We start from the raw sequence: 9420 nt of genomic DNA, 5'->3' as shown, positions 1-9420 counted from the left end.
TCAAAAATGATCAGATATTAACTTTTTAACCCCACCTACCCCACTCTCGTTCCTCTTTTCCTAAAATGCGTCTGATTGCGTATTTTATAAATCCATCGCGTTCAAAACAGACCGAAGACCATATAACAAAACTCCAGGCCAAGGGAAAGGATTACAAATTATGCCTTTGGGGGTATATGAGGTTCTTGTGGAAGGGGTGTTCTCTTATGCTTCGGAGAGATCTCATTTGATTGTAAATCGGAATTTTTAGTTCTCTTCTTAAGAGTCAAAATTGATCAAAGGGTTATCCCCCACCACGGCCTATTTTCCCTAGATGTATCCATTCGAAATTTTTAGATAGCTATTTTGTTAAAATAGTTTAAAATAAAATAAAAAAATGTCAACACATCCCCCTGGAGACTGATGGCAAGTGTTCTAACTAGCGCCACGAAGTATATAAAATTTAAGTGGAAAAGGTGGTCACACAAACTTTGGATGGGAATCAAAAGATTAGAAATTAAAAGTTTCAGTCTCCTTTTTAACAGTTTAAAGGGATCTTGTAGCAACTAAACCCCCTCCCGCGAACCCTTTTTTTTCCAAATTCATCCAGTCGTATTCTTATGTAACCATTTTGTTCTAAATAGATCAACAATCATATACCAATTACACCAGGGATATCACAGCTCCCAAGGGCCAAGAGCAAGTGCTGTAAATTTTTTCTTGGGGGCACATAAGGTTTTTATGGAAAGAATGGTGGTATAAACTTTTGTATGAGATCATTAATTTGTAAATTGGAATCTCTAGTGCCTTTTTAAGAGTTGAAAGTGATTGGAGGGCAACTCGCCCCAACCCAGGATCTGTTTCTCCAAAAATACACAATAAAAATTTTGAGAGAGCCACTTTTAAATTACGTTAGAGATCAAAAAGCAAAAACTATAGTGTCGACATGACCCCCCCCCCCCCCGAGCCTGGGGGTAATATACTTCAGAGGCTGCTCATTTAAAACTAAATTGAAACTTATAATTATATTTTTAAGATCAAAAGTTATCAGAGGGATTGTATTCAACCCGCTTTAAGTCCATCCTCTTTTTCCCAAATTTATGCAATCAGAATTTAAATGAAATGTCTCAGAAGAGTTAGCAGAAAAATTTTGAAAAATAAAAATTTTTTTTTTATGATGAAGACTGTAGCAATAAAATTTAAAAGTTAACATTTTTATACCAATACGGTCCTATGTTGGCACATTCGGGTTGAGTTTAGCTTGGTGTTACGCGATTTGAATAAGAACCAAGTCTTAGAAACATAGTGAAGAGAAAACATGAAAACCATAGTTGTCTAAAGGGTCAATAACTGAATCCAATGTACTACTATTATACTACTACATATCGTAGTTACTACAAATGCTACTGATTCTCTTATTGTACGATATTAAGGCCTCATGACCACCAGTTTTAGCAAGGAAGGGGTTTCTACTCCCCCTCCGTCATTGTTTGAAGATCTTTCACCGCGAAACTAATCTGGTGATGAATCCTGAGTAACTAACAGAGTATTCTCGCCGTGCCTGAGGGATCACATTAACTCTAACGTGCCATGGATATCAAATTTTGAGTTGATATAAATTTTTCCGTTTTTTTTTCCGTTTTAGGTTGCTAAAAGTCTAGTTGACCGGCTCGACTTTTCTAAAAGATTCTAACATGGTAATGTTTCCTACGTGAGCTTGCTCTCTATTCCTTGTAGATGTGCTGAATTGTCCCAAAAGTATTTGTTCAAACTATTATATATTTTATTTTTGTTCAGTAAATTTTAGGTTTTTCAATTCTATAGTCCTATGGGTCCTGTATTGATATAAGCATAGAATTTCAGTCAACAAACTTGTCATATTAGTTTTCCGAAAAAATCAGTAATTATAACTAATTTATAAATTACTTTTTGTAATAATTTATGATGTTTTGTTAATTTTGTGCTACTCTGGTGTTAGTTTTTCATTTTAGTATTTTTTTTAAATAGGTGAAGATTTTAGAGATACTTTGCGCAGAATTTGATTTTTTGAGTATGTATGGTGGCTTACTATGGTCAAGTTTCTTGTTATGGCCAGAGACGTTTGAAATTCCTTATTATTGATTTTTTTTTTAATTGTTCTTAAATTTATGGTGAAATCACTATTTCTGAGTTCACTTAGACATTTATAGTCACTTTCTGCCTCATTTAGTCTCATCCAACGGTCCTATAGCTTCTATTGGGCTATTTCAAAGTTCATATTCCTTATCAAAGCTTTTATTTTCCTACTCCCTCCCTATCTCTTCAGAGTGCCCATCTTTAAGACCCCCCTCCAGGAAGTTACCATTTATTTTTATTCTGCATATGCCAGTCTCCTTCTCTAATAGAGAACAACCTGCTGTTTGTCTGGTCCTAGAATACTGGCCAACAAAGACAATATTTGGCGATCTGACATTCTTCATACACTAAACGTGTACTACCCATTTCATCCTATCTCTTCTCATCGCCAAAGGAAACCATCTTTTCGAGTATTCAAGACAATACGTATATAATTTCTCTAGAAAATATCTAAGAAATTCTTTTTCGTTTTTCAGGCTTTAGATCTGATTTTTTTGCTTTAGATCTGTACATGACCACTGTAATTACAGAAGCTTCTGATATTTTTTTTGCAGAATAGAATTGATGTTGCCCAACATCACTTTTTCAAATTTACTTATTCCTAGTTTAAAACTTATTTTTTAACATTTATTTTCAAACCTATTCTTGTATCCTGAGCTCAAAAAACTGCGAAAAATTCATCTATTTTGCTAAAATATTTATCTAGAAAGTATAAATATCAGCATAATCTAGGTCTAGGATATTGGTACTTCACCATTGGATTCTTAGTTCTCCCATTGCTTTTGCTGTGTCCCTTCGGAAAAATTCTATCACAATGTTGCATATAAATGGGGATAGGACGTAACCCTACTTTTGTTTTTAATTAACACAAAATCTGCTTCTAACCTCACTTCCCACCTTATCTTCAGCAGTATTGTTCTCTTATAGGACACTAATCACTTTAATGTATTTTTCAAACAATTCGTGGTAACGAACTCTAGTAAGGAGTGAGCTCGCTCAATAGTAACCGAAACTCTAAAAAATGGAATTTTGATACCAATAGTTATATCAGAAGAATTGCATTTTAATGCTGATTTTAAATATATAAGTTTTTAATCAAGATTAGTCGTACCCATCAAAAGTTATGAGCCTGAGAAAATTTGCCTCATTTTAAAAAATAGGGGAAAATAACCCCTAAGAGTCATACGGTCTTAACGAAAATCACACCATCAGATTCAGCGTATAAGACAACCCTAGTTTAGAAGTTTCACGCCCCTATCTACAAAAATGTTGAATTTCGCATTTTTTGCCAGAAGACAAATCACCGATGCGTGTTTATTTCTTTTTTTTTGTTTCCCCAGGGGTGATCGTATCGACTCAGTGGTTCTAGAATGCCACGAAAAGGCTAATTATAACGAAAATTAAAAGTTCTAGTGTCCTTTATAAGTGACCAGAAAAATTGGAGGGACCTAGGCCCCCTCCCAAGCTCATTTGTTCTCCAAAGCCACTAGATCAAAATTCCGAGATAGCCATTTTATTCACCATAGTCGAAAAACTTAATAAATATGTCTTTGGGTACGACTTACTCCCCCGCAGTCCCCGTGAGAGGGGCTGCAAGTTATAAACTTTGACCTGTTTTTACATACAGTAATGGTTACTGGGAAGTGTACAGACGTTTTCAGGAGGATTTTTTTGGTTTAGGGAGAGAGCTGAAGGGGGGGGGGTTACGTGAGAGGATCATTCCATGGAGAATCTTCTCATGGAGGAAGAGGCTTTCAATGAGGGGGCGCAGGATCTTCTAGCATTATATAAAAAACAATGAAAAATAATTATTAGAAGTTTTTTTCTACTGGAAGTGAGGAGCAGCATTAAAACTTAAAACGAACAGAAATTATTACGCATATGAGGGGTTTGCCTCCTCTTAATGCCTCGCTCTTTACGCTAAAGTGTTTTTAGTGATTTCAACTATTTATCTACGGCCTTTGTGATTCAGGGGTCATTCTTAAGGAATTGAGACAAAATTTAAGCTTTAGAGTAAAGAGCGAGGTATCGACGATGGGTGACCTCCCTCATATACGCAATAAAAACATACGAATATAGAAGTTCACTACGTAAGTTAATTCGTAAGTTATGTATATTTTTACCTATGAAAACGTTCATAAAAAATTAAAAGTTATAGTTGCCTTTTTAAGTAATCAATAATTTGAGGGCAACTAGGCCTCCTCCCTCACTCCTTTTTTCTCAGAATCTTCTGATTAAAACTATGAAAAAGGGATTTAGGCCCAAAAAATTAATGTGGAAATTTCGTTTTAGTTATTTTTTTGCTGAGAGCAAAGATCAAAATATGCATTTATTCAAAAACGTCCCGAAATTAAACAAAAAAATAATTTTTTGAATGAAAGTAAGGAGCGAGATTAAAACTTAAACGAACAGAAATTACTCCGTATATGAAAGGGGCTTTTCCTCTTCAACGCCCTGCTCTTTAAGCTAAAGTTTTTTTCTGTTTTAAAATGTAGAGTTAAGAGAAAGAGTTAAGAGAGACTTTAGCGTAAAGAGCAGGGCGTTGAGGAGGAAAAGCCCCTTTCATATATGGAGTAATTTATGTTCGTTTTAAGTTTTAATATTGCTCCTTACTTTCATTTAATAAAAACTCTTAAAACTTTTTTTTAAAGTATAAAACTTTTAAACTTTTAAAACTTTTTTTTAAAGGAGGAGATTGGAGAGGGTTCATTCGATTGGGAATCGAAAAACCAAGTACCTATATCAAGAGTCAAAAGTAACTAGAGAACGACGAGCCCTTTCTTCCCACCCACTCTTTTCTCAATTGCATCCTATAAATATTTGAGATTGTATTTACTCAAAATAATCGTGAAATCAGATAACAAAACTTTGGGGTGAGCAAATTCCTTCAGAATTTTTGGGGAAGTGATTTGAGCTATATCCAGGGGGTACAAAAGGTTTTATAGAGGGTAAATTTGAAAACCTTAGAGGAAGGACCGTTTTATTGGAAACTGAGAGCTTTAATTACCTTTTTAATAGTCAAGAGTGACTGGAGGGTATCAAGCCTCCCTTCCCAACCGTTTCACTCCAAATATATTCGATTAAAAGTTACAGACAGCTATTTTTCAAGATGATCCAAAGATCATTTAACAACGCCTCGGGGGTTGAAAAACATACCAGAGCCTTGGGTAAGGATATTAAGTTATGTCCCGGGGGTATAAAGGGATTAAATGAAAGAGTTTTAACATAAAAATTATAAATGTCGCACTTGATTTGAATTTTAAATCTCTAGTTCCCCTTCTAAAAGTTAAAAGTGACTAGAGGGAGATTAGCACCCTGGCCTCCTCTGAAGCCTTTTTTTCTGCAAATGCATCTGATTGGAATTTTGAGAGAGCTCTTTTGCTTAATAAATTTGGACAATGTGCCCTACTTAAGATTCAAATGCGATCAAGGAAAACTAGCCCGACTCCTTCCAAGCCCCTATTTCTCTACATCCATCCAATCAGAATGTTGAGATAGCCATTGTGTACAAAATTTTTTCAATGATTAGATAACAAGACCTTTGGGAAAGCCATGCCCCTCCCCTCCTCAGAGTCAAGAAGCTTAAGGTTCTTTTTGAAGGGGTGGTCATACAGAGTTTGGATGAAGCTCGGTTTATTATTATTTGAAATTAATTTTTTTTAACAGTCTAAAGTCATCGAAGTCTAAAGTCTTTCTTTTCTCAAAAAGTATTCGATCAATAATTTAATATTGGCATTTTGTCACGGATTGTCCAAAGATCATACAAAAATGTCTTCAAATCTGTAGCAAACAAACTATAGATCATATAACAAACACACTCAAACTCACAACATAGGGTAAGTAAAGTTTTTGCCATTAACCTAACTAAACTAACCTATCGTAAAGCTTTGGATTTTTCATTAATCTTTAATTAACCTTACCAAGCCCAATATATCAAGTAAAAGCATAGAAAAAGAGCCAATAAATTATATCTAGCAACCACAAATATGAAATAGACAAAGAAAGTGAAAAGAAGTAAAAACTGTCAACACCAAACGAAACGTCTTGAAAGAAAAGCTTGAAAAAGTTTATATTAGCAATATAAACATTCCAACCATAAGGTTTAGACAAGTCAAATTACGAAACATAAGTAAACATTCCCATTTATAAGTTTTAGATTCAGCTTTTAAATTATTAGAATTATACAAGAGACACTATGAAGCACCAAATTGAACTTCCAAAACCAAAATCTTATAGCAAACTCTTAGGGCGTAATAGATAATCCAAAATAAAGCCTCAACTGAAAATCTCAAAGATTCACAAGACACCCTCCAAAAAGGCTAAAAATTTTTTTTAAGAAAACCTTTATGAGAAAAATAATCTCACCAAATCCTAATTATTCAATCACCTCGCTGAGATAAAGAAAAGAAAACAGCATCAAAGCTAACATAAAGAAACAAAAGAGCAGAACTAGATGGAAACGCGTTAAAAGAACATTAAAAATGTTATAAACACGTGATCAGAAATTCTAAAAAAATAAAACAAACATTACAAGATTCTTAAGAGCAAAAAACCCTGAAAACTAAAACTTATAAAACTGAACTTCTAACTTTAAATTCCTAAAAACAATCAAATTCCAGAATTAATTTCTTTTAAACAAAACACTAAGAAATTTGTTTACAAAATTTACAAAATTAAATTTTGAGTTAAAAAAAGAAAAAAGTCCTTGCAAACAGAGTCTAAATTAATTCAAATCAAATTTTCATCGTATTACAAAAATAATTTCCTATTGTTTTCCTTTTTTTATGTTTATCTAAATTTTCTACCAGGAGAGTGTGCAGCTCTTTCCCCTATCCCATAGGTTTGCGCTTGCGGGCAGAAATAAATGATTTTGAAATCATTGAATGCTAAAACTTTTTTAAGAGATAAACATCGTAAGAAAGAAACTTATTTAAGAGAAAATGTTTTTAGCCTGAATGTGTGTATTAGGCTTTTTTCTGCGATTCTCTTTCCACTTTTTAGTCTCTTAAATTTCGCCAACAAAAAACATTAGTCTTTAGTAAACGGGAAATAAAGGCCTGCATTAAGTTTTTTTTTTAATGAGCTCTAACTTTTTGAATCTTTCGATAGAAATTACATACTCTGAAATTGTTTTCATACTGGCAAAGGGTACTAAAACAAACTTTTTTCTATAAAAGTTTCAGGTATTTTCTCCCTTAAATTGGCTCTCTAGGCTCTTTTTCTAATTTACAGAGACCATTGGCTCTTTTTCTAATTTAGCACTACCAGTTAGTGATTTTCAAAGCTGGTGTTACTCTGAGCTAGACAAAGTTTAAGGAGATTTTAATTTCCTTGGTTTATCACCATGGAATCACGTCTCTATGGAAATACTACCAATCTATATATTGAAAAACTTTGCTAAATCATAAAAACATGTTCAAATTAGAAGCCTCTAAAAGTTCCTCATGAATTCAAGTGGTAACATAGCCCTAAACAACAAACAGACATTATTTAGTGTAAATTCACCATAATCCTAAAAGTCTTCATTAATTCAAATAAGTCATTTCCTATTTCAAAATTATTTTCAAAGCCTATACAAAATACGAAAATGCCATATGGTTTTGCCCTAATTTTCAAATTGGCTAATTTAAAATCATTTTTCATAGATTGAAAGGCACGGGAGACTTGTCCTATGGCTTATACAATAATCCAAAAACGTCATACAGGGTTCTTATGAAAACTCAGTCTCCCTTAAATATTTCAAAAGAGGTATTTGACTTCTGTAAGATTTTAACCTGATATCCATGGTTAAATTTATATCTTATATTATAGCAGGGCTAACAAGTTTTTGTTGATAAATTTTACAGATAAATCTTATCAAAAGGTTTCAAGCTTATGGACTTCGACCCCCTTATGAGGCAGTTAGTATGGGATTCTTAGAGGGCTTATAAGTAGCTGGATTGTTTGAGTGGAAGGTCTATTATTTATCAAAATGAGACTTTATTGAGCTTGTTAAAGGAACGAGAAGATTTAAAGATATTGTTATAAATCGGATGATCTGACTTTGAAAAGTCGAAAATTTTTTGCAAATACATTTAACTTTTCTTTAAAAATCTGTTATTGATAATTTTGTAACACAGATCACAGAGTATGATCATTAGAACCGCTAAACTCTTAGAGGGGAAAATGGGGAATGGTTGGCTCTTTCTGGCCCATGATAATTCTCCTATGGCTTCCCGTGCAAATAGCTTGTCCATGCCCCTGGTAACATTCCTTCTGTATTTTTATTCAATTTTTTTCACATCTTAAAAAGCCATTACATATACTCGTAACAAGAAAGTTTTTATGAATTTTTTGGAGTATGAAATGAAATTAGTACATGTATGTTAGTCTTGGTTTTTCCTTTAGAAAAACAACTATTTTAGTGATAGTTTTTGACACTTATGTTCTTAGGTTTTTAATATTCAGGACGTAGATTGTTTTTTCATACAGCTTATTTCACTTTAATTTTTCATGGAACCTGCTGTTTGTAGATTTATCTCTTCGTAAGCCATTTTGTTGTATGTTGATTTTTTCTTTTTTTCACTTGTTAATAAGAAAACATAATAAAGTTTATAAAACTTGTCGCAAAATAGTCTTCGTGAAATTTGATTTATTATTATGTCTTCTGTCTGAAGTTTGTTGTATACTTAGTTTTTCATCATCGGACTTGTTGTATTTTGATTTCTTGATCGTAAATCTTGTTGTATATTGAGTTTTTTCTTCTTGCAAATTCTTCCAAGTTCACTTTTTCCTTCTTGAAACTTGTTCTATTTTTCTCCTAAGGAAGTTTGATGTATGTTGATTTTTTGTGAAATACTGAGACTGTGCTCCCACATTTATTTGATTTTATTAAAAATTATGATTGTAATGTAGCTTGGGTTTTCTCCTAAAAATCGAGAAAAAAAGTCTTAAACCTACCTTTTCTATTATAGTAAAACAAAGAAAAAAACTCAAAAAAGTATGTGGGTTTTTATTGTGTAATTTGTTGTGTGTTAAATTTTTCCTGAAACTGGATGTATGTTGATTTTTTCTTCATCTAGAAACTTGCTATATTTTTCTCTACGAAATTTGTCACACGTTGTTTTTTTTCTTTGTGGAACTTTATCCATTTGTATTTTTATTTTTGTGAAATTTCTCGTATGTTAATTTTTCTTCTCGAAATTTGCAGCATTTTCATTTTCTCTTTTTATGTAATTATATTTTATGAAAGACAAAATACTGAAGTAATTAGATAGGAGATATCTTGAGCAACAATTTGAGATATCTTGAGCAGCAACAAAAATTATTTCTTAAAATTTAAACCTA

The sequence above is a fragment of the Artemia franciscana genome, chromosome 1, assembly GCF_032884065.1.
Source record: "Artemia franciscana chromosome 1, ASM3288406v1, whole genome shotgun sequence".
Lineage (NCBI taxonomy): Eukaryota > Metazoa > Arthropoda > Branchiopoda > Anostraca > Artemiidae > Artemia > Artemia franciscana.
The sequence above is the reverse complement of the archived record's forward strand: the minus strand, read 5'-3'. Positions refer to the sequence as shown.